The following is a 25,914-nucleotide window of genomic DNA, read 5'->3' as shown; positions in this document are numbered from 1 at the left end:
TGTTGAGCTGAAGCAAAGATTCAAACTTGGTTCCCCAGGTCCAAAGCCGGCAATTCTGGCCGTAACATACCTGAGGCCAGGTGAGTGATGAGTGTAAACCTGTGCAGACACTGGTTTGCTTACTTTCGTTTGCAAAGACACAACTAAGTTTTAAATTATTCATTCACCTTATCAACCTGGTTTTCCAGGAAATTATCGCCGCTTTAGCGGCCGTTTTCGGCCGCTAAGCGGCGATAATTCTATCGCTCTATTAGGAAGCTGTCGCTAACAGCAGTTAGTGACAGCTTTAGACGATAGCGAGTGGTTTGGGTCCCGCTTTGCATGTCAGCGAGATTTATCGCTAATGACATGCAAAGTGGGTGTACCCAACCTGTTAGCGACTGAAAGCAGTAGCTAACGTCGCTATCACCTATTAGCAAGGCAGGCGTAGCGATGGAAATATTCCCGCTATCGCCAAAAACTAACGCCTGCCCTGATCAGTTCTTAGCCATGTTTTCCAATGGGAGGTGGATAACATGGCTAAGAGCATTTTGTCGCTAATGCGTGAATATCGCTGTATTCTCAGCGATATTCACGCTATCGCCGGAAAATGTATTGCTTTGGAGATAAACGTTGCTAATAGCACGTTATCTCAGCGATAATTTCCGCCGATGCTTAGCGATAAAAAATGTGTTGCTAAGCCTAGTTAGAGATAAATATCGCTAATCTTTTGTAATATGCCCCTTAGTCTCCAGCTCAGGCTGTAACACCACATCCTCTCCACATTCGCTGCATTCTCTGCGGCAAGCTTTTACTCGCTGAGCTATCCTGTCAGCCATTATCTCTTGCCTTATCTTCCTCACGTAAAAAGGCTTTCCAGTCACCAAGAATGGCGGCAAAAAAAGGCACAATGCTTTTGTTTCGAAAGGGATGTGCAACTGGTCAGACAGTGGCCAGCTTGCGAGCCTCACCTGCATCTATACGCGCCTTATATATTTTGTTGCTCTGCAACATTTGTGATAACTCAGGCACAACTAAATGATGCTCATCTCGCGTACAAACAGTTAATTTCTGACTTGGGCTCTTTAAACAATGTAGTTGTGGTGTGAGGGAAGTAAGACATTAGGCGTATTTCACCACATCAGTACCCTGTTTATTAGGTGTAGCCTGGGCAGCGCAAGTGCTGCTCTGTGAGGCATACTGTGTTGGAGTATGGACTTGCAGCCCCATCCACTCTCTGCCGATATGTGTTATTGTCTTGTGTAATTTCCTTCGTAAATGCTGACTTCTGATTCGTTAATAAGTTTGTTAGTCCCTCTTTAATAGTGCCCTGTCTTCATTTGTAACCTTCCATGAGGACTGGCCCTTTTACTTCGGCTGTTACATGGTGCGTCTTATTTAGTCGTTACATGGTGCGTCTTATTTAGTCTGTAAACCCTATTTTCTTTCATGTGTTTATCCTACTGCGGGCACTACTTGTTTTCCTGGAAGATTTAGCACTGAATGATGATCTTTCACAGGGCGCTTTTTGCTTTTCGAAAAAAAGCATTTTTTTGTCAACTTGACAAACAAATGCTTTTTTAGGTAAAAGCACCCAATACCGCACTTTCACTTTAATAGCGCCCGCGGTCCTTTCTTTAGACACAGCTTGTCTAAAGAAACGGGCTGGCCTTTATTAACATGAAAGTGCAGCATGGGGCGTTTGTAAACAAGCATTTCCAATGCAATAGGTCTCGCATTTTAGAAACTTTGACCTATCGGTATTGTAAATGACAATGCCTTTTATTATTGAAGGTTTTTTAAACACATAAATAAAAGGCATTGACATTTACAATGCCATAAACGCAAAATCTCGCAATTGCGAGACATATTGCATTGCAAATGCTTGTTTTGTTTGACACCACCCACTGGCGCTGAGGAACAATGTCAAGAAAAACTATAGCTGGCACCTAGGGATAACCATGAGGGGAGTAATATGTGATTAGATCCTGTATTCAACAGCAACAGAATTACTGATAAGTAACTTATTATTTACTGCTCGTCGAGATACTGGACAATATGCTCCAAACCCTTGAGATAGCCGATAATTACATCTAAACTTGCAAGCAACGATTAATCAAAACAACAAAGCACAGGCAGGAAGAAATCAACCTTGCACATTGAATAACGTATGCAGGAAAAGTTCTCAGTGCCATATTTGTCTGCAGATCGCATCCAACTAATTGACATGCATAAACTTCAGCCTATCCATTCAATCATTTGCATGTGCACATCTCTGCCTCGTTCGCCTAACTCAGCACAAAGAAGGTAGGAATGCTCAACAGATAATTTTACTGTTTAGCTAAAGTGCAGATAATGTATGTCACCTGACCCTAATTTCCTTATCCGATGCTTGGTTTTCACTTTGTATGTGCCTTACTTGTAGTGGTCCACTTCTTCTGTTCATAATACATTGATTGTTGCATGACTTGACACTTGCATGTATACTCCTCTTCCTAGTAGTACCCTTTTATGCCACATTTACTATCCGGGGAAGACGTTTCCAGTAGTTGTACACTTAAGTCTTTAACCTGCAGTCACGTTTAAATGTTATTACTGTGTTTCTTGGGCATGGCAATGGTGACAATGGTGATACAAAGCAATACTCGCTGCTGAAGTTGATATTTCTCACTTTTTCTGTTTTGTGGTTCTTGCCGATGTGTTCATGCCTTGAAGGTTCTGCAGAGCAGAACCCTCATCTACCAATTTTTTCCTCTCACGTTACACAGTGTTTTTCTAGTGTAGCTTGGATTCTCTTTGTGCGGTTACTATTGCCTCATGTAACCCCTCCCCAAATCTATATGCCTATATATATTGGCCATCTGTTAAGAACTGGACACTTGGGAGGTCTGTTGGGTCCCCTTCTAGTTTATTCAAAGTAAAAGTGATTCAGGGCTGGAGCCATGGTGGCCCTCATCACAGAATAGTATATATGAAAGGTGTTTCCCAAATAACAAAAGTCCACAATATGAAAAAAGGTCTTGGCAATTACATTAATATTGATTGAAGATGCAGATTAGTAATAAAGAGAACCTTAAGCCATCAAAATCCTACAGAGGATCAGAATGGAGAAAAGAATCAGGGCAGGTTCCAAGATTACAATACAACAAAAAATTCCACCTGAAAGGAGCAAAAACCTGGGAAGAAAATGGAAGCCAGTGGATGAAGAACACTAAGATAAATGGGGGAATTGATGTGGTGCATAGCAACCTTCACTCTACAGCTTCCTTTTTCATGGTTCAAACAGGAACTGATATCACAGTAAAAATATCTTCCTTCATCTTGAATTGAGATCCTCAGATAGCATCCTTCAGCCAAATTGCTATTTTGGAAAGGCACATAATACACCTTGACCATGCCCTCATTTTGAAAATCATGGCAAAGAAGAAGCCATTGTTAGACCTTTTACATCCAGCATTGCATTGCATGATTCCCCTGTTAACACCCTTTGCCTGTAGTCTAGAAAGCTTGCCCACATGCTGACAAACCAGTCACTCTGGCAGCGCAGGTGCTCAGCCATACGCTTAGTGTGTTGTCGCAGAAAACGATGCCTGTAAATGCGAACAATGCTTCTTCCACTTCGACCAGTACAGGTCATGCAGTAAGCTGTCAACTCCATTCTCAGCATAGATGCCACGCCATTTTTGCATGGCTCGAGACCCTCATCGATACTTAATTGATACTCCAACTCCCAGAAAAAAATCCTTTTAGCCCCATCCCTACCTTGCCTCTCTCCTTCCTCTTCACCCTAACCAATCCCTCACCCAGGAAGTCCAGTGCTGGTGTCCAGGTAAAGAGCAGCAATGTGATAGAGCAGAGATTACATCAAACGATTGTAGTGTCAAAAGAATTTATTGACTGAGGCAAGATGGCGGCGGCGTCCTAGACCGCTGCGAGAGGCTCCACTGACCAGTACCCCGCGGTGAAGATTTGAGAGGTGCTGGCTATGCATACCAGTGGAAAATATCGGGCGGTGCAGCCTAACCAAATCCAGGCTTAATAGAATGGAAGAAATAAGACTCTGATACAAGTTGGCTACATTGTAATGCTGTAGCAACAACGTAACGCCCAGACTTACTTTTGGTTTTCCGTAACGGCGCTGAAACCGGATGGAGGAGCTCCGCGCTGGGAACTTGCAGGGCTCGGTAGATTCAGCAGCAGCCTTGGAGCTCCGATCTCGCCTGACTTTCCTGTCCTCGCTGATTGGCTTCGCTGTGCTGCGATTTGCTGGACACACCCGAATTGCTGGAAATGCCGTTGTTCAGCACAGTGTGGGCAGTTCACCGGTCTGTCCTGTGGCGGCGATTGACTCTCCCAGCTTCCTTGGGAGTGATTTTTCCTGTCAAGTGAGCCTGCGGGACAGCACAAAAAGAATGGCCCCAAAGATCGCTGCTTCTACAGCCGCCGCTGCAGCCTCTAAAACTCGAGCGGCAAAGCAGGCTCTCCGCGACCGTGAGCTGGCGCTGAAACGAGCTGGAGCACTGGGCTCGGACGGGACTCCCGGCTCCGGTTCCGGCTCTGAGATTATTCAAAACTCGGCACCAGTGAAGCAAGTGAAATCTTCTAAGCTACTACCATCTACGCCTGGACCCGGCCCCTCGGTGGTCGATCTCCTCAGGAAAGTGCCTGCTTCAATCTCCCCTCACCTCTCAAGGATTACAGCGCTGACGGAGGTTCAAACAACGATGGCTGGTCCCTCCTCTCCCGGGCTGGAGACTATAGGTGAGACGGGGGGAATGTCAGGAGGTTGTACTCTCGAGCCTAGTCGGGAGGGGGAGAGGCCAAGGAAGCCTAATACTGTGCTGGTAAATAAGCAATTGAGTATTTTAGTGGCAAACCTCCCTAATCAACCGCAGATTACAGACAAACAGCTCCATGTGACCTGTGAAGATACTGACTTACACGCATCACCCTGTGCCACCTCTGCCCCTATAACTACCCCTGCGGATGCTATTTTTAGCTCTATATCTGCTCAGAACCCGGCTCCTGAAGATTCCAATGCATTACCATCTCTATTAAATACTTCGACTTTGGTTAATGAGCCCGAGCCTGAACACGAACCTGAATTCGAAACTGAGGTTAACACTGGAAATTTAACCAAATCTCAGTTGCAAAATGCAGAAAATAATGAACCTAAGGGGAAGATATCAAAGCCACGTAAGGAATGTAAGGATTACACTGTATCTGACTCATTGGACACAGATAGAGATCCCTCAGACTTTTATTCAATATCTGAAGGGGTCGACGATCTCAGATGGTCACACGAATCAGACTAGGAATCGGAGGTCGATACTGGCACTGGCACTGACTCTGATACTAGTGCAACAGAGAGTGATCACGACCCAGCCCGAAATGATTCTAGGGGAGGTAAGAGGACTGTACGGAGGAAGAAAAGGACCCACCATGGTTTATCAGGGTTACTGTGGGACTATTCTCCAACAACAGCACCAGCTCTTAATTCTCAGGAGCATGCCTCTACATCTCAGCCCGAGACATCTATCCCTGTAGATCAACAAAACGCTACACTGACTACAGTAATGGATACAGTCCTACAGGCAATCGCTTCCCACCGGGAACAAACCTCAAGGGACGGTCAAAGGGCACAATTAGCGCTACATAAAGTACAGGGTGTAGTACGTAAACTTTCAAAATCTGTTGCAGCGTCTAATGCAAGGATGACGGAGATGGAAGATCGCATAGTAATCAATTAAGCAGATGCCACAGTCACTCAGGAACGAGTCGAATCCCACGAGGAGGAATTAAAGGATGTTAGATGGAAGCTGGAGGACATGGAAAACCGTCTTCGACGCAACAATCTCCGCGTCCTTGGAATTCCTGAAAAAAGCGAGGGTGAGGATATACGTTCTTTCATCATCCAATTATTTAAGGATACTTTCCCGGACCTTGCCTCCTGGAACTGGGACATGGAAGTGCAACGAGTCCACAGAGTTCCATCTACCCTGAAGGCATCCTCATCACAGGGGAAGTATCCCCGCGCAGTATTGGTTTATTTTGGAAACTTTCTTCTCCGTCAGGCCATCGCCGTCAAAGCAAAACCCGAAGCTCGGCGTACCAGAAACAATATCTCTTACTTTGTTAGGCCTGACTTTTGCCACACTACTGTGGAGAGAAGATGGTGTCTTCGCCAGATGATTAAACCTTTCCTGGATAAAAACGCTCAGGTGTATCTTAACAACCCTGCTAAATTAAAGGTCATCTATAAAGGCCAGGTTAAATTTTTCACCTCGGAGATAAAAGCAAAAGAGTTCCTAGACAGTCTGACATAAGCTTTGAGACTAACTCCGATAGAGACCTTTATAATGTAGCAGTTAGACACCTGGTTTATGTTAGTTGTATATGCAAATATACTTTTTGTGAGTTATGTCATAGGACTACAGACGTTAAATTAATCACCTTACTTTCCTAATTGACATATTAGACTCGTATTTCTCTCTATCTCTCTACCTTTTTGAGACACTATTTGGGCACTTTTCTTGCACTTTCTCAACTCTATTGGTTTTTGTTTAACACATGTTTTGCTATTAACTGTACTGGTCAGGGAACATCTCACCATCACTATAGACTCTATTAGAGTCTAAATGCCTCGAAGGTTGGTGAGTGGGGGGAGGGGGGTGGTGGGTTGGGGCGGGGGAAAAAAACAAAAAAATAAGCAACCTCAGTCAAATAAGACAATGTCAAGCAATTTTTTTCTCTTGTATACAGGATCAAATGATAGTAGAAAAGATAAACCAGATTAAGAACCTGTGGCTCAATGTATGTATGTACATATCTTACTGTGTTGTCATGACCAAGTCCAGTATATATCACCTTAAATGGGGAGACTAAAACTTTGCAATTGGAATATAGCAGGTCTTAATGACAGAAACAAAAGGGCACAATTATATCAACTATTACAACAAGATCCTGTCGACATACTTTGCCTACAGGAAACACATATGGCAGAATCTGATAAAGAACTGTTAAAGATCCCAGGTTACAAGATGATCGTAGCCACTTCCCAAACATCTAAAATCAGGGGGGTTACAATCTTGGCAAAACCTATACTTGGCAATCCTAGACGTAAGTTGGCTGACAAACATGGAAGATGGGCTATAGTGCAGTTAGAATTAGGTCCCACGATTTGTGCGATTTATGGATCAAATTTAGATGATCCTTCAACGTTTAGAGATCTAGACTTAGAATTAGCCTCCTGGCCCTCTCCTCCTATTTTTTGTGGAGATTTTAACATCTCATTAGGGACTTTTTTACATAACCGACTCCCTCAGAACTATAACGGACGTAAGCCTAAGGTGTATAGGGCCATACGCCAATTAATGGATAACCACAATTTGCGGGATGTTTGGGGTTTGAAGAAACATCATGATTCCGGTTTTACTTTTTTTTCATACCCGCATAATAAATACGTTCAAATTGACTACATTATGACCTCCTTGATGGACCTGGAATCATTAGATATAATCAAATCCCCAAAAACAATATCGGATCATAACGCACTTACTCTTATTTTTGATCTACCCAGTTTTAATAGACCTAAATCACAATGGTCTTTTGACAGAAAGTTACTTGTCAACTTGGAATATATAACCCATATAACATCTTGGGCCCAGGGGTTCTTTGATTGTAATCAATATAGTGCACCCAGATTGATTGTCTGGGACTGTTTTAAAGCAGCACTAAGGGGCGAAACTATATAATTTGTTGCCAAAAGCAAAAAGATAGAGGATAACAACAATCTGGGGCTAAAGCGTGAGTTATCTAACCTTGAGGCTTATCATGCCACCCAGCTCCATCAAGGAGATCTAGCTAATATCACTCTTCATAAAATATTAGTATTGAAGACCGAAATCAACAGTTCATTAATCAGGAAAGCCGCAGAAACTTATGAATCAAACAAAAGAAGTTTATATGAATCTGGGGAAAATGTTGGTAGGCAGTTAGCCCTACGTACACGTCAAAAACAATCTTATAATAATATAAAGATGATTGAGTACGAGGGTCACCAATACACGTCCACACAGGACATAGTAGGGGCTTTCCGGAAGTACTATCAAAAGTTATATCAAAATGAAGATCTATACTCTAGCAGAGACCTAAAAACCTTTCTTAATAACTGGTTGTCAGAGATAGGTCCCAACCCATTGATTGATGAATCAATCAAAGAAGAACTGGAAAGGGAAATCTCAATTACAGAGCTGGAGCTTGCATTAGCTGAGCTCGCAAATGGCAAAGCCGCAGGTCCTGATAAAATTCCCTTGGACCTTTACAAAATACTGGGCAAACAAATACTCCCCTACTTATTGGATCTTTTCTTAGGGGTCCAACATAATGCAATACCGCCGGAGCCTTGGAAATATACTAATATAGCGATCTTTGCTAAAAAAAGCAAACCCCCCCATTTTCCATCTTCATACAGGCCCATATCTCTTATAAACTCCGACTCAAAACTATATGCCAAGGTCTTAGCCAATCGGTTGAGTCGGGTCGTCGAGTGTCTTGTCTCCCCGTGGCAGCATGGCTTTATTCCGGGAAAGGGCACCACAGATCATACCCGTAGAGTCATTACCCTATTTGACATCATGGGCGCCACGGGGGGCAGGATGTTGATGATCCTTCTCGATGCCGAGAAGGCATTTGACCGTGTCTCTTGGCAATTTTTGTGGAACATCTTAGAACCGAATAATTTTGGGTATAAATTTATTAATGCTGTAAAGGCCCTATACGTAGGTCCAAAGGCAAAACTTAACATCTGTGGTTCTGAGTCGGAGTTTATTGAGATACAAAGAGGCACAAGGCAGGGTTGTCCCTGCTCCCCGATATTATTTGCCCTTTATATCAATCCCCTTATTTTAAAATTGCTTTCCTCACCCGTCATTCAACCTGTTACGGTGGATCTGTTTTCGCCAAAAATTCTGGCTTATGCCGATGACGTGGCAGTATTAACAACAAACCCAACTGAGGCAATTAATGAAATTGAACTAATTACTCATACTTTTGGTATTCACTCAGGTTACTCCCTTAACAGGGACAAAACAATGGTCCTATGTACAAATAACACGACATTTGAAAGCCCTTATAACGTGAAACAGGCAACATATTTAGGGGTCTGCATATCCTCTGACGTGAGCGAATTCAACCATCTCAACTACACCCCCTTGATTAATAAGATAAAAGAAGACCTTAGAAGAGTGGACAATTTACATCTGTCTATTATTGGAAGGGCTAACTATTTAAAAAAAATGAATATCTTTCCCCAAAAATACTCTACCTGTTCCGAACAATTCCTCTATTGGCTGGAGGTAGTTATATTAAGACCCTTGACTCCTCCATGTCTAAGTTCATCTGGAGTTTTGGGAAGATTAGAAGAGCCCTACCACTCCTTACTTTACCTTTAGGTAGGGGGGGGGTTAGCTATCCCTAACTTAACTTTATATTTATGGGCAACACTCATCCAACACATGGGCCCTCTGTTAAATTCTTAAATATCTACTCCAATTAATAGAGAACTTTATATCCCTTCCATCTATGAGCTTAGCCTGGGGACCAAATGTCAGGGGCTATTCTTGAGGCAGGTTGAACCATCCTACTTTAAAAAAATTAAGTTAAAAGTAATTACTGATGCGTGGAAGGTTTGGAAATTTATATCTAAACAACAAAATATTATGAAATTTGCAAAGTACATCCCCTTGTGGAACAGCTCGATCCTTCCGGACTGCCTTAATGATAGCCGGAAAATTTAGGTATTAAGACAGTTGCAGATTTTTTAAACCCAGGAAATACTACCATCTTTGACTGGCTTCAACAGAAATATACTATTCCTGCTACTGATTTTCTTAAATACCTTCAAGTATTTTTATTGTTAGCGCGGTAAGAGTGCTGTCCTGAGGCGGAAAGCCGGGACTGTTTTAAGTTCACAAAAATTGCTGCTAATATTTTAAATTGCTGCCACTGGTTTTATACAGAATGCTTGTATGATAACTGCTCCATTGTGTTTTTTAAACTTACACTGTAGAAAGCAGGGCGCGAACCCCCGCCCCCTCCTCACCGGTCCCGCCATCTTGGGTGAGGGGGACGAGCTGGGCGAGCACTCTAGTGCTCAGACCGGCCCGCCCTTGACTCTACAAAAGCTCCACGCACCCTACCCTCGCTGATTGTTAGCGCGGTAAGAGTGCTGTCCTGAGGCGGAAAGCCGGGACTGTTTTATGTTCACAAAAATTGCTGCTAATATTTTAAATTGCTGCCACTGGTTTTATACAGAATGCTTGTATGATAACTGCTCCATTGTGTTTTTTAAACTTACACTGTAGAAAGCAGGGCGCGAACCCCCGCCCCCTCCTCACCGGTCCCGCCATCTTGGGTGAGGGGGACGAGCTGGGCGAGCACTCTAGTGCTCAGACCGGCCCGCACTTGACTCTACAAAATGGTACCCTGGCCTAGGAAGCGCAGCGGACGAGCGCAGCGGGCTCGCTGGGCGCGCGCCGAAACCGCGCCAAAGCCAAGCCCGTCTGCGCCCGTCCGCGACCGGACACGGCCCAGGGCCAAAGCCCCTGGTCCTGTTAACCGGATCCGGTGGAGTAGGGACGAGTTGTTGAATCTGTCCTCCGCCACATGCAGTCACGGCCTCCACATCATGCATACAGGGGTGGACACAGGCTGCAGATTCTGCCAATTCCGGTTCTGCACTGCAATGGCAGATACCCAGGACAGCCCCTCCCTTTCGTGCGGCTTGCTTAATGTGAGGTCGCTGCGCTGCCATAAGTTCGACATCCACGACTTACTCGTGGACAGACAATTTGACCTGTTGTTTCTTACAGAAACATGGCTGGATATACACTCTGACCCTGACATCATTCAAGCACTACCGGATGATTATCTGATGGTAAGACTGGATAGACCCGAGGGCAGAGGAGGAGGCATAGCGCTTGCATTTAAACACTACCTGGCCTGTCAAATTGAATCAGTCCAGCTGGCAGCTAGTGAGGTGGGGATGTTCACGATAAAAATAAATGGGGGTACTACTTTGAAGGGTTATTTGGTTTACCGCCCGCCTGGCCCCCTGGCAAGGTTTAAGGGCACTCTCATAGAGTGTGCCACAGAGATGGCGCTGCGGAGAGACAAGTTTCTGCACTGCAATGGCAGATACCCAGGACAGCCCCTCCCTTTTGTGCGGCTTGCTTAATGTGAGGTCGCTGCGCTGCCATAAGTTCGACATCCACGACTTACTCGTGGACAGACAATTTGACCTGTTGTTTCTTACAGAAACATGGCTGGATATACACTCTGACCCTGACATCATTCAAGCACTACCGGATGATTATCTGATGGTAAGACTGGATAGACCCGAGGGCAGAGGAGGAGGCATAGCGCTTGCATTTAAACACTACCTGGCCTGTCAAATTGAATCAGTCCAGCTGGCAGCTAGTGAGGTGGGGATGTTCACGATAAAAATAAATGGGGGTACTACTTTGAAGGGTTATTTGGTTTACCGCCCGCCTGGCCCCCTGGCAAGGTTTAAGGGCACTCTCATAGAGTGTGCCACAGAGATGGCGCTGCGGAGAGACAAGTTTCTGCTACTCGGAGACTTCAACATGCACCTCGAGGACTCACTAGACAAGGGAGCGATGGAGTTCCGGCAGGATCTTCAAGCACTACAATTAGAGCTAAAGGGCCACCTTCCAACACACCAACATGGTCATCTGCTTGACCCAGTTTTTGCGAACTGGGAGGGAGTTAGGGTGGCGCCCCCAGTGCCTCTCCCTTGGACTGACCATTTCTTGGTGCCTTTTGAAATCTCTCTCCCTAAGAACAAGGTCACCGCTCCCACTCCCCTTAACCATCCCAGGCGCAAATGGGCCAGGTTTTCCCTGCCCAAATTTAATGAGGCTCTTACAGCCAATGGCCCCCCTGGAGGCGATGATGCGGATTCGGTAAACAAATTACTTAACGACCGCATCACGGCTGCGCTGGACCAAACGGCCCCGTTAGACCATCCAAAGAAGGGTGGTCGTAAACAGAGATCGGCACCATGGTTTAACGAGGAACTGCGTGGTGCCAAAAGGGAGTGTAAGCGAGCGGAAAGGCAGTGGAGGGAAGCCTATGACAGTCAGGCGAGAGAGAGATATCTCATCCATAGACGAGCATATCATAATCTTATCAGGATAACGAAAACTGCCCACTATGCCGAAAGAATTTTAGATGCAGAGAACTCAGCGAAAGAACTGTTCTGTGTATACAAATCTCTTGCTGTCCCCAAATCCTCAGCGGGTTCAGAGGACTGTTCTATGGCTGCCTGCAATCGCATTGCCGACTACTTCAGCGACAAAGTGTCCAAAATTTACTCCGCCTTCCCTGCCCAACCAGCGGTAGATGGAAAGGTCGAGGAATCAGTTAGAGAGGAAGATGGTCACAATCTGCTGCTCAATTTCCTTACCCCGCCAGCTGAAGACCTGATCAACATATGTAGATCAGTGAAATCAGGTTCCCCACGGGACCCAGCATCCCCTAAACGGCTGGGGGACAGCCTGACGACATTAGAGCCATATATCAGACACCTGCTGGACATTTCCTTCAGGTCCAGCACTGTGCCTTGGGAATGGAAACAGGCAGTTGTGCTCCCCCTCCGCAAGAAGCCCAATATCAGCTTCGAAAAGCTGGAAAATCTGCGTCCCATCTCCCTCCTTCCCTACTTCTCGAAAGTGGCTGAGAAGCTGGTGAATCGGCAGCTAATGCAGTTTGTGGAAGAGTCAAATCTCCTTCATCCCACCCAGTTTGGATTCAGACCTCGACATTCGACTGAGTCGGCACTCCTCATGGCTTCCGAGTCCATCAGGCAGGGGGCCGACGAGGGCCATACTATGGCCCTGATACTGCTGGACCTCAGCGCTGTGTTCGACACTGTAGCACATTCCATCTTGCTACAGTGTCTGAACAAAGCAGGGATGGGTGATGCAGCGCTTAAATGGATCCAGTCGTTCCTATCGGGCCGAGGTTTCCAAGTCAGGCAGGGTGATTGCTATTCCAGGCGAATGGCATTGGACCAGGGGGTACCACAGGGCTCGGCCCTAAGCCCGACGCTTTTTAATCTATATGTGGCCCCGGTTGCCTCCATAGTGGAGAGCTATGGTCTGCGCTTGGTGTCCTACGCTGACGACACGCAGCTGGTCATCTCCCTGTCGCGCGCACCAGGCCTTGCGGCAGACATCTTCAGAGCATGCATGCAAGATCTTGCTGCCTGGATGTCGGCCAACTGCCTTAAACTTAATGGCAACAAGACTGAGGTGCTGGTGGTAGGGGGTGACCGGGCGGCGTGGACGTCAGCGTGGTGGCCTCCTTGCTTGGGACCAGCACCTACCCCCTGCCTGGAGGCGAGGAATTTAGGTGTCTGGTTCGACTCCGATCTCACCTTTGGCCCCCAGGTCAACCGGGTGGTCGGCACCTGTTTTGGGATCCTTAAGACCCTCAGGAAGGTTTTGGAGCTCCTTCCCACCAAAGCCCGCCGAACTCTAGTACATGCTTTAGTCACGTCCAAGATGGACTATGGCAACCTTCTCTATCTAGGAACCCCCGAGAAGAATCTGAGCCGCCTACAGGTCTTGCAAAATGCCGCTGCCCGGCTAGTTCTCAGACTACCTAGAAGATCAGCCTCCAAAGCCGCGCTCCAGGCCTTGCACTGGCTTCCGGTCAGGAGCAGGGTAGAATTCAAGGCCCTCTGCACCTGTCATCGGATCATTAATGGCAGGGCACCCCTTCCACTTCAGGGTCTCTTGACACAATACGAGCCATCCCGTGCGCTAAGATCCTCTGGCTCAGGGCGCCTGACTATTCCAAAGGTGTCCAGAGCAAGGATGGGTGGCAGATCCTTCAGGTACCTCGCCGCATCCTGCTGGAATAAACTTCCGGTAGCGTTGCGTTTGGAACCATCAGAGGCTATCTTCAGAGCCAAGTTGAAAACATTTCTCTATGCCAGATAGCGGGCCGTCCCCTCAGAACACCCTCTGAACACGCTCACATCTCAGCGCGGGGACACGCCGTTGTGCGTCACCATTGCGCTCTACAAAACTCCCTATTATTATTATTATTATTATTTACGTATATTCGTAACGGTGTTCCCAGCAGAGAATTAAACAACATTCACTTTTTTTCAGTTATTGGAAAACGATCTACCAGTATAGGTAGCCTATATCAATTGTTGATGGAAAATGCCAAGGATGATTTGGAGCGGGTAGAGCAAGCTTGGGCTCTAAGGTTGGCTAATCCAAATATAGACATTGATCTCTCGTTGGCCCTATCATCAACATTGTTTATTGCCTCCAACCTTAAAGCTCAATATTGCAGAGTTATATATAACCTATATTATACACCATCAAAATTGTTTTCTTGGGGCTTGCGGGCTGATGACAACTGCCCAAGATGTAAAAAACCTCAAGCGAACTTAATCCACATGTTCGGCGAATGCCCCAAATGAGACCTATTAAAAAAGATGATAATGAGATTCTGGGCCCAGGTTTTTGGACGGAATATAAGAGACTCAGTAACCCTTTATGTGATGGGACATGATGATTCTTTGGGTCACAATATTGAGGAGCAAAGGTCCATGTTTTTAGCAACCGCAATTTTACGTATTATTCTTGCTGCTCGTTGGAAGGACCTAGAGCCACCTACATTTCAGATGTGGCTTGGCCGCTTCCTGGCCACATATAAACAGGAGATTTCAATTTATGGCACTGGGGTAAAAAAACTAGACTTCTTGGAAATCAGATCTGGGCCCCAATTTCTAATTGGAACTCTAATGTGAAACCGCCTGCCTTAATTGCTACATCCTGATTTGATAGGATTATACTGCTTAATTTACTGGTTAATTAATTTATTGAAGTGTATAACGTTGGATATATTGAATTTTGCATTTTCTTTTCTTCTTTTTCTTTTCTTTCTTTTTCATTTTTATTATTGTCTTTACACAGCTGATTTAGGTATTAATATGCTTGACTATTCATTTTTTAATTTTAATATCTTTGAAATATTTTAAATATATTTCACAATTATGTATTACTATATTTGCTGACTGAATGTTGCTTAATAAAAAGAAAATAAAAAAAAATAAAAAAGAAATTATTGACAACTTTTCCGCAAATGATGACAAGCATGTGTTAAGTTCCACGTTATGAAAGATAACATACACATTTAATTCAGATGCTGCATCGTAAAAGCATGCCGATAAAAAGATAGTTTTGGGATATTTTATATGGTTAACTAATATAGATGTGACTATTAATCATGAAATGCTATTTTCACTCATTTACATGTGTTAGAATAATGTAGGAGAAAAATCTCATGTTATGGATTTTATTACTAGTGGATTGGATTTTCATGTAATGAATGTAAAATTAAAATGACTAAAGGAAATAAATGTGAAGTAGACTGATTTTTAGATTGATTTGTATGTGAAAAAGTTACAAAAATCTTATCTCATGTTATAATGTGTGCACCGAAAATGACAAATAAAAAGTAGGTGTTACATGAATATAGTTAGATGTGTTCTCATAAAACTTCTTTAGCATGTATTTTCACATATGTATTAGTTGAATAACATGTAAACGACAAAGCTTAAATTGTGCTTTCTAAAATGTATAATATTGACATTTACAATCATTTTATTAGTACCCTATACATACATGTATTCATTATGAACCTATTGAAAGGCATATTAATGTAGTTTTAAGTTAATATGCTAGCTTCCGTATTACCATGCTATTCACACTTTAACAACATCTTGTTGTGTATTAGCCAAATTTCATGTAGGCCTTATTTTTACTTTCCTTTTTCGGTGAAGCCATGAACTGAATATTCTAAAGTGTATGGGAACTTTTGAAATATAGCAAACTGTATTGAAATAATAACGGTTTCCTTTGTCATCTCTGGGACTGAACGGCATACTTGCAACAATTTTTGCTACATTCTGGAACATCTGCTTGGGAAAGAGCACACATAATTTCCTATTTTTCTCTTTTTAAATGTCCTGGTTTTCAATGTGTCCTGTGCTTGCATGACGTAAATGAGCTGCGTAGTCAATTTACTTAATGTTTCCAGATTTGTATCTTCTTTCCTGTTACATCATACTCATCTACTTGGACTGACCGAAAGAACAGAGTGGTCTGACAATTTGGTGATGCCAGGGTTGTCACCCCAGAAACCTTTCGAGTTCAATTGATACATTTTGGGAGAACCGTGTGGTTGCGACGGCTGCTTTTCCTGAAGTGGTTTTCTGATGTTTGATTCAGATTCCAATTCTTCTGTCAGGACTAGAACCCATTGCTGCTGACCGGTGTCCAGACGCAGTTTGAACCTTTCACATGAAGAGTTCTTGTCATGCTGTTGTGACTCTTGTTACAGCACCAAACTGAGACAGATTGCTGTCTTGAAGAACTGGAGCTGGCTACTTAGAACTTTGCTGAACTTCCCTGAGAGTCTTTACATAGCTCACCTGACTCCTAATCCTATTGCACATATGCTGTATGTGTCCAAATCTGCCTCAACTGAGAAAGGTTTCCCTGTTCATCCATCATATTCTCCCTAAATCTTGGTATGTTCAATTAAATCCTTTACTAATTGATTTTTTAGGTTGTATGCTGCTTTATTTGAATGCAAATATTCTTACCTATAAATGAACAATAACACTTTTAATTCTTAATCCAGTTCTGCTGTTCCGACGCATCATTCCTTGTGAGTGATTCATTTGGTTTGGGTTACTTATAGTCACTGTGGGAGCTTTACCAAATTGTAATATATTCAAGTTGAAGAAACAGTTAGGCCATTCCTGGTCCACATTGGGTAACTGTCCATCCCCCAAATATCCAACAATTTGCAGTACAGAGCAAGGACCATTGGAGGACCAGCTATATGAATAAGGTAGCGAGAGCTGAAGAAAATGTATGTGTTTTATACATGGGCCCAGTAAACGCTACAGCAAAGATTAAAGATGCCTTCTTGTAGTGTCTGTTTGGGCGTGTAAGTTCTGGAAGGACTGACTGCCACAACCCCTGTTCTAGTCTCCCTATCTTTTCCTTTGATGCCTCTCCCTGTCACTATTATTAGTATTCCTTGTCTAAATTAATATTTTCCCAGAATTAGACTCAGACTCCCACACACTTTAGCCATATCAGGACCCGCTAATGTGGGTTACACTAACCAGCTTCTTAGTGGATCCCTCTGAACACATATAATGGCTGTCTGTGTAGTTTCTACTCCTACTGGTTGCTTCCTGCTGACCTAGCACTGATTCCTCAGTGCACATACTGTGTCTCATTGCATCATTCCCTTTCCTATGTGCTGCTTTCCTGCTGCTTCTGGTGGACTTTCAGAGTATATACAATGACTTTTTGTGTTTTACCTATATCGTTGTTTTAATTCACTGCCTCCTCTTTGTAAACTCTCAGAACATAAACCATGGCTGGCTGCATAATTGCCATTAATTTTGGTTACTCTATGCCTCGGGCATTGACTACTCATGCATGTCTTTGTTCATTAATGTACTTATTAGGTTAATGTATTTGATTAAATATTTTGGAGTTTTATAGTGAGGTGCATATAACATTGTGGTTGCTTGAGGAGCTAATCAAGGAGTAATACAATGGCTAGTGGTAAAAAGCCCATTTCTAAGAGTTATCTCCTATGGCTCCTGAGTGGACTCTTTTAAGCAGATGCCTTGACTACCTATGCAAATAGGTTACTCCATCCACTCCTTTGTGGACACAGATACCATGTAACATGGTTGGCTGCTTAATACCCATTCCTATGGGTTAAACCTCGCTAGTCTTTGGAACCCTCCCCAGACCAAATACCATGTCTGATGATAAAATGACCCTTCCTATGAGCTTCTCCCTTGAGTCTTCAGTGCATATTCAATGACTGGTCATTACTATGTGCTAGTTGTTTGATGTCCATATTTGGATTTTTGCAAAACTGAAAGCACTCAGCAGGTGCAAAAGTTCAATCTTATCATTAGTAACCATTCCCTGTAGTGCTTCCTGAGGGGCCCCTTCAGAGTTCAGTTGCCTACTTGCAACTCTTCTATGACCCTGCTCTGACCCTCACAGCAGGCTCAGAGAATAGCCACAAGTATACAACAAAGGTCCTGTTAAAAAAATTACACTGCAACAGAAAGCAATTACAGATAAGGAAGCAGGTGCCAGCCTGGAAGTTCAAATTCAGTGACACATTAATCAGCCCCTAATTCATTCATGTCAGTTGAGGCAGGGCAGGTGTGCTTTCCCCCATAATCTACAGTGATGAAATAGAGGGTGGCATTGGTGAGCCAGAGGGTGGCATGGGTGAGCCAGAGGGTGGCAGTGGTGAAACAGAGGGTGGCAGTGGCGAAACAGAGGGTGCTGTGATGAACCAGACGTAGAAACAACATGGTCGCGACCGTTGCTACCCGATAAGTAAGTTCGCGTTTGCGAACTGGTAAAAAACCCTTGTGAAATGGCAGAAACACTTGCGAACACAAAAAAAAAGGAATCCGCAAAATACACGAGAGTTCGCGGATTTTGCGGATTGTGAATCCGTAAATACGCAATTTCGCAGATTGCCAGTTCGCAAAATCCACCCATGCTCAGTCAGGCGCCCTGGTTCGTTGCTCTAGCGTCACCCTTGTGGATTCTTGCTGGAGTTCTTTGCCGGTGGGATGGAGCGCCGGCTGTATTCCAGGTAAGATGGATTCCTTGTTTATTAACTTCGGAATTTCATTGCTCCTATGCCTGCTGGTTTCTGCCTTTAGGTCTTCAATTAATGTATTCATTATCCCAGGGAATTTTTCCAAGCTGCACAGCACAGGACTGCACCCGCAATCATGCGGTTTAGGTGTAACAGTGGTATTTGCCTGCACATGCTGGATTAGGGAATTCAGATCTTCCAGTTTGGAGTCTATGCCTGATATCAGGCCGGTAACTGTATGAAGGAGACTTATCTGGACATCCAGTTTATCGGCATGCATAATGGCGGCGTTTGCCATTTTGGTCAAGACGTCATTGATTAACACAAGGTGGTCATCCAGTTTAACCGACTGCCGCTCCGGTGAGTGATCCTCCCCCTGACCTTGTAGGCTGTGTCTGTTGGCATTATTATCTAGAGCGGGGCTACCTAGGTTTAGGTGGTGTGTTGCTGATGTTTGAAATGGTTATGCGTATGCACTGAGAGTGAGAGTGTTGATTGTATTAACCCCCTTGATGGGGGTTGGCCCTGTTGCCAGGTGGTCTTCGGTCTCACCGTCGGCCCGGGTGACCGTTTGAATATCCCAGATGTGTTGGGTTGTTAATGCTGGTGGCCTAGCTTGGCCGGCATTGAAGCTAAGCAAGGTCGATGTTGTTTTTATTTGAGCTATTGAGCCACCCGGACCTATAATTATTTTTGGTGATAGCGGGAATGCGGGGCTCGAAGAAGAGTTGTTTTCCAGAGATTTAAAAGAGGCAACTGTGTCCAAAGTGGTTATGGCTTCCTCGAGGTCTGCATTCTGATGCACATGTTTGGGCGTTATGTGGGGGGAAAAGTCTCTTATATCTCTATTGCTGACCGTGTTGGTAGATGTTTTTCTGTAGCTGCTTGAAGGTGAGCCCTTGTCTAGCGTTGGCACGTGTGAAGGTGTAGTCTGTCCATGTTGGGGTTTGTTTGACCGGGGTGGTGCAAATGGCGGATCTCCAACATAATTCACCTCTACCTCCACCTACTCCTCCTCCACTAGTTCTTCTCTACAGTTCGTCCCCATGTTTGAACCGGGGGGGGTAAAGCATTTTTTCCTTAAGGCGTTTTGCTGTCTTATGTGGGCGAGGTTTCTCTTGGCGATGTAAAAGATTTGAGTTTCTTGTCCTCCTCTTTGTCTTTCCTCCAAGAAGGGGTCCCGGGTTAGGACCTGAGCTGATTGCGCTTAGTTGCGCTTGATTGCGCTTGGTCGCTCCTATTCCCGGCTAGCTTGCTCTACACCAAAGCCCCCAGGGCCAAGAGCCCAGGTCCAGGTCCTGCTTGCCCCTGAACCTGCTCTGCCCCACAGTTCACAGCTCACAGGTTGCCGCTCACAATCCCTGTTACACTGCCGGGGTTTTACGTGTGACTCAATTGCCCGCTGTGTTTGCTTTAGTTGCTGTGCAATTAGCAGCTCGCAGTCCCTGTTGCACTGGAGGGGCGAACCAGGTGTGCTGTTTGCCTCTACTCCAGTGACACACTGTGTTCACTTTATTACTTTATCTGCTTGCGGCTCCTTCATGGCGACTTTGTGGTGACTTGCGAGGGTTCCCTCCTGCAGTTGAGGCTTGGAGGTCGGTTGATGAGCGGGGGGGTCAGGGGGGCACACTGTCACGGCGGTATCTAGAAAACGGTATGGGCGGGGAACAGCTGGGCACCTGGCTTGTTGGCCACCACAGCTCCACAACTCAACAGAGCAGCCCCCAGCTCATAGACCGTGCTCCACCCGGTCGCCTGTTCAGTTGTGTTCAGTGGTATCTACCGCGGGTCTCCCTCACCCTCCCTCAGTCGTGGGTGGGGAGCCATGTACCATGTGTTGTTTTGCCGCTTGTCATGCACCGCGGGGGAAGGCTGTCTAACGGCAAGGCGCAAAGTGCTTTCAGGACGTTTCAAAGCAAGTCAATATAGTTCAATGCACCCCACCTCACAGTACCCTCCCCTCACCGCGCTGAATCACCTTGTCTCACCACTGTGGTCCCCATGTGACTTAGTCCCCCGGCTCCGCTCTCGGGGCACTCTGCACTCTGCCCGCGCCACAAGGTCAGGCGCTCCTGACCCAGCTCCTGCGGCTTCCAAGCTCCTGGGTTCGGCGGTGGTGATGGTGATAGCGGGGTTCCGCGATTCTCAGCGGTTTCTCGGCGCTCGGCGTTCGTGCTCACTTCAACTCGCTTCAACGCGCTTCAACTGTGGCTGTGACTGTGAGGCTCCGCACGTACTGCTCTCTGCTGGTCAGGAGTCAAAGGAACAACACGGTTCAAGCTGACTTCTACCAGGACGCGACTGTTTCAAGCAAAAGACGGCGATTACAATTCATCCATGGGGTTGATGCTCGGTTGGACAGAACAAAGCATTATCTGTGTGTGGTTGTGTAATGATCATTTCAAAGAATTGGTCCGTGTTGCCTTGGGTGGACTTCATAAGCATTTTCGATGGCGGTCACACAATATCTTTTTATTTGGGTTGCTCGACTGCTCCTAGGTTGATTCCATGGAGCTGGTGCCATGGCTGGTTGTATAATGCCCATTCCTATGTGTTACATCTCTGCCATTCTAGAGAGGAGTCATTAGAGCATACACCAATGCTGCTTTGTCAAGGAAGTGTTCTAATAATGGGTCATGCACATTCCCATGTACTCGCGCCCATGTTGTTTTAGACAAAGCCCAATATACTAACAACGTAAGACACTGTTTTGCGCTCAGGAATAATGCATCCAAGGCAGGCATTAAAAAGAAAGGTTTTCATTTCTCCAAACCTTTCATACTTTGCATATGTGTTGCCCTGTATGAGTGCATGCCGCTAGGCAGTCTCATTGGGGCATATTATCAAGGACGTTGTTAAAAATTATCGCCGGTTTAGCGTGAGAATTCCAATAGAAGTCCATGTTCTGGTGTGAACATGGGCTTTTATTGGAATTCTCCAGGGCATATTGTCAAGCCCATTATCGAAGCTTTAGCTGCAGTTTTCTGCCATTAAACCCACGATAATTTTAACAACGTCCTTGATAATATGCCCCTTCGAGCGCCAATCCTAGGGAGAGAGCAAGACGGTGCCGTTTCTTGGTAGTGAGAGCGCAGGAAAGTGCTATATCTTGGTAGGGAGAGAGCAGGACAGTGCCATGTCTTTGTATATGCGGCACTGTCCTGCTCTTTCCCTCTCATTGCTAAGTTGTGGGAGTTGTTAGTAAATCTAATCCTTCGAGTTGCTGATTTTTTTTTTAAAAAGGTTTTTCTTGTTTCCTACACTAAATATATTACTCTCAGTTTGCCACCAACTAAAGTTGACTTCACAGTGTAAGTATCTAGATTCCTATTTATGTTCATGTTTCGATTTTCTGTGTTTATATCCAGGTAGGAAAGCCTTTTTGTAATTTTCCCAGATGTATTTCTTTAAGATCTATAAAGTAATTTGTGAAACAGTTTGGCGGTAACGTGATGTACAAACTTGTGAGTAAATGGAACCCTCTTCTTTTTTTCTTGACAGAAAACATGCATGCAGAGATTGATCGTGTGATTGGTCGAAACCGCATTCCATCAATTGAGGACAGAATCAAGATGCCCTACACAGAGGCAGTGCTCAATGAAATACAACGGTTTGCCAGTGTTTTGCCGTTGGGTGCCCCACACCGCCTCATGAAAGACACAAGGTTCAGAGGATCCATGTTACCCAAGGTACTTATGATTTGCATAATCCAGGAAAGATGCTATGTTCAGTGAGACATTTTTCACACATGAAGTGAACAAAAGAAATACTGTAGAACTAATTCAAGAAGAAAAGTATGCAAACATATTAAAGTAATATTATGATGCACCTTTTCCAAAACCTGTGATCCAAATATTGAAGACACAATTCGTATATGGCCCTCTCCCTTAAGCGTATGTCCAAATCATTGATAGGTAGGTATGCGCCTGTTCTGATATACACAATAATGTGTGGGATATTTATTACTTTTTTTCTTAACCAAGTTGCTGCACTGCATTGTGCAAGCCAGAAAAATCAGTACAGATCCATATTTATTAAAAATGCCCTGCTGCGACTGTCATCCTAAGAGCTAGTGCTCTTAAAGGCTGCCTTGCTTGATTCACAACCTGCGCACCATGGTGCCTAGGTATGTGTGTACTGTTTAGAATAGGATTAGTACAGGAAGCTTACTATTCAAGTACAAAATTGTGTGCCACAAGAACAAACTGTTTCAACTTTCACAAACTCTCTGATTCACTAAATCTGAGGGTTCGTGACCACAAAAAAACTTTTTCAAATGTACTAAACCCAATAAGTGATTCCAAAAAGCTTTTTTGAATTGTGCAATAGATTTAGACAACAGTACAGATTTGGTATTTGGAAGGGCGTTCCTTCCAAATACCTTTTCCTTATTAATGTTTTGTGAATGAAACCCAGTCGCAAAACATTAATGCTTTATCACTTTAAGAATTTGGGTTACTGATTGAGGTGGGGGGGGGAGTGAAACCCTACTCAAACAGCAACCACAAACATTGTCAGAGTGAAGTCACAAGCAAGCCCCAAGTTAACCTATGGTCAACCTTATGGTAGCTAGGCACAGAGCAGTCAGGCATAATTTAAAGGCAATATGTGAAGCATTTATGCAACACTTCAAACAGTAACAAAATGAAAACAATACACAAAAATGATCCCACTCCAAATTCGTAAAATAGAGTAGATTGTAGTTAATAAATCAAGACCAAAATGACAAAATCCAATGAGATTTGGAGATAACCAATTTTGAAAGGCTTGAGTGAAAATCGCACCTAAAAGCCCAAAGTACCACTGAAGGCTATTTTCTATTCATGATGGAGGGGGCAGAGAGGAGCTGGGATGGGGCCTATTTTGCCGTCAATGTACAGCTAAGATCATGCCTTCCACCTCAGATGGTGGTTCCAGTAACAAGAACATCCTGTTCAGGCCAGAGGTTAGCGATGGCACTCCTTGTGAACGTTTGATGTTGTAGCATGAAGAGTCCATTTGACAGAAATTTGCGTTGGCTGGCAGTGCTAGCAACAAAGTTTTGGCACAAACAAGCCCGTTCACAGTTGCGAAGAGCCCAAGACCTTCAATTCAGCTCCTCTTAGATCACACCAAGGTTCCAGGGCCTGAGGGGCACCACTTGGGAATCAGGGGATTATTCTTGCTGAATTTTGGAGCTGGTGCAGGTGGTTGTGGGCCTTTTATGTCCCTGTGTCTCTGAACAGGAGGCCAGCAGACTGATGGAGACTGAGAAATTAGGCAAAATACAGCTACATTCTGTTTTTTTGGGGAAAAATGGAAAGAAAAGTGCTGCAGAAGGCAGCGTATCTTTTTTTTTACTGCAAATGAATCAACAAAGTTTTTGTGGTGCTAAAATCACCGTCTTCTCAGATTTCAGTAACAGGAAAACCTTTGTCATAAAACCAAGATTTTCTACACAGTTTTGGCATTTTGTTGTGACATAGCCAACTTTTCCAGTTTTTTGTGCTTTTACCTGCCTTCCAGCTAGTGATAGAAATGGGGAGGAAATTAGTAAAGGATCCCAGAAGGCTATACTTTTCTGAAAAGATGACAACATTCTGAATATAGCAAGGGGTCATTTGTCGAGATCCTTCAAGGCTTTCCTATAGAAAGTAAAAGTTGAAATGAAAGAATATTGAAATTGAGTTAAAAAAAAAAACAGCTCTTTGTGCCTATATTTTCACCTGCAACTTTTTTCTAACTATGCTAGATTTTTTAAAGCAATATATGTTTAGTTCCATGGGATCTCTCTGGTTGCGGGAATATATTGGGCTTGTAGGTTCACAAAGAACCCAAGGTACCCAGAGCCAATAACTGAGCCGCACCTTGATATGATTTTTCCTTGTGTCCCAGGTATTCAGGAATTTATTTGGTAAAATATAAAGAGTGAAAAATAGGTATCAAGGAAACCTATGCATTTCTGAAATAGTCACAAGATATAGAGTGTTCAGAAGCAGTGGTTATTTGCACATCTCTGAATATGTGGGTAGCCATTCTAGCAGGCAGATTAAGATGCATTTTTCAAAATGTCTTCTGTTTTACACACTATCTTACATTTGGATGGCAGAAATGCATAGAAATACAACTGGTAATGACACGTTTTCTACTATCCTGTATTCCCTTAAGTCTCCCGATAAAAACAGTACCTCGCTTGAGTGGGTAGGCCTAGTGCCCGCGACAGGAAACGGGTCAAAACGCAACATGGACATATCACAATTATTCACAGAAACTGACTGTTTTTTGCAGTGTGCCTAGAGGTGGATTTTGTCCCTTAGCTCATCCGGCACCTAGGGAAACTAGAAAACCTGTACATTTTTTAAAACCAGATTCCCAGGGGAATCCAGGATGGGGTGACTTGTGTGGTTCTCACCAGGGTCTGGTACCAATAATACCTTGCAAACCTCAAGCTTTGTAGAAAAACACATTTTCCTCATATTTCTGTGATGTAAAAGTTCTGGAATCTGCAGGAAGCCACAAATTTCCACCTACCCAGCATTCCCCTAAGTCTCCTTATAAAAAAATGTACCTCATGTGTGTGGGTAGGCCTGGTGCCCGCGACAGGACACTGCCCAAAAGCTGGCACCTTGAGAAACCTTGCAAACCTGTACTTGTTTGAAAAAGAGGCACTCAGGGGAATCCAGGATGGGGTGACTTGTGTGGCTCTCACCAGTTTCTGTTACCCAGAAACCCTTGAAAACCTCAAACTTTATAAGAACACACATTTTCCTCACATTTCTGTGATGGAAAGTTCTGGAATCTGTGGTAATCCATAAACTTCCACACACCAAGCATTTCCTAAGGTCTCCTGATAAAAATGGAATCTCATTTGTGTGGGTAGGGCTAGTGCCGGTGACAGGAAACTGACCAAAACGCAACGGGGACACATCACATTTTTTCACAGGAAACTGAACATTTTTTGGGAATGTGCCTTGCTGTGGATTTCGGCCCTAGCTCAACTAGCACCAAGGGAAACCTAGCAAACATGTAAATGTTTAAAAAACAGACACCCAGTGTAATCCAAGAGGGGGTGTCTTATGTGGCTCTCTAGAGATTTTGTTACCGAGAATTCCTTGAAAACCTCAAACTTTGTGATAAAAAACTTCATTTTGCAAACATTTCTGTGATGGAAAGTTGTGGAATCTGCCAGAA

The 25,914-nt window shown here is 44.3% G+C and overlaps 1 pseudogene across 1 annotated transcript in view; it reads left to right on the top strand.

The window, feature by feature from the left end:
* The window catches only part of LOC144755475 (cytochrome P450 2A9-like), a 572,487-nt pseudogene that overhangs the window by 435,414 nt on the left and 111,159 nt on the right, over positions 1 to 25,914 (top strand). The window contains exon 7 of the transcript XR_013594897.1: positions 22,246 to 22,433. The product of XR_013594897.1 is annotated as a cytochrome P450 2A9-like (transcript). The remainder of the gene's footprint in view (positions 1 to 22,245; positions 22,434 to 25,914) is intronic.

The sequence above is a fragment of the Lissotriton helveticus genome, chromosome 5_1 (genome assembly GCF_964261635.1).
Source record: "Lissotriton helveticus chromosome 5_1, aLisHel1.1, whole genome shotgun sequence".
NCBI lineage: Eukaryota > Metazoa > Chordata > Amphibia > Caudata > Salamandridae > Lissotriton > Lissotriton helveticus.
The sequence above is the reverse complement of the archived record's forward strand: the minus strand, read 5'-3'. Positions and strand labels throughout refer to the sequence as shown.